Source organism: Rhagoletis pomonella, unplaced genomic scaffold, assembly GCF_013731165.1.
Source record: "Rhagoletis pomonella isolate Grant_MI unplaced genomic scaffold, Rhpom_1.0 Rhpom_scaffold_00014, whole genome shotgun sequence".
Taxonomy (NCBI): Eukaryota; Metazoa; Arthropoda; class Insecta; order Diptera; family Tephritidae; genus Rhagoletis; species Rhagoletis pomonella.
In genome coordinates, this window is record NW_023458568.1 from 6,060,198 (window position 1) to 6,060,656 (window position 459).

At 38.3% G+C, this 459-nt stretch overlaps 1 protein-coding gene across 6 annotated transcripts in view; it reads right to left on the reverse strand.

Annotated features, from left to right (window-relative positions):
* Positions 1-459, reverse strand: part of LOC118749186 (clavesin-1-like) — a 405,874-nt gene that overhangs the window by 312,252 nt on the left and 93,163 nt on the right. The gene's annotated exons all lie outside the window — the stretch shown is intronic.

The following is a 459-nucleotide window of genomic DNA, read 5'->3' on the forward strand; positions in this document are numbered from 1 at the left end:
AATTAATAAATTATATTTTAAATGCATTTTTATTTTTGATTCTTCAGCTAAATAGTATTATTTTAGGCAACGCAACTACTTCGGGACTTTTGGGACCAATTTGGAATTTTTAGGACTATTTCGATATTTCGGGGTTCTTGGGAATATATCGGGATTTTTGGGACTAATTCCTTATTGTTGGGACTATTTTGGGTTTTCCGAGACTTCCTCGAGATTTTCTCTCGGGGGTTCTCGGTATTTTTGGACTATTTCGGGATTTCCGTGATTTTTTCGGGATTTTCTAGACTATTTCGGGGTTTTCGAGAGAACTTTGGTATTCTCGGGGTTATCGGGCCCATATCGGGATCTACAGGACTACTTCGGGATTTTTGCTACCAATTCAGAATTCTTGGGACAATTTCTGGTTTTTCGATACTACTTCCAAGGGTTCTCGGGAATATATCGGGATTTTTGGGGCTA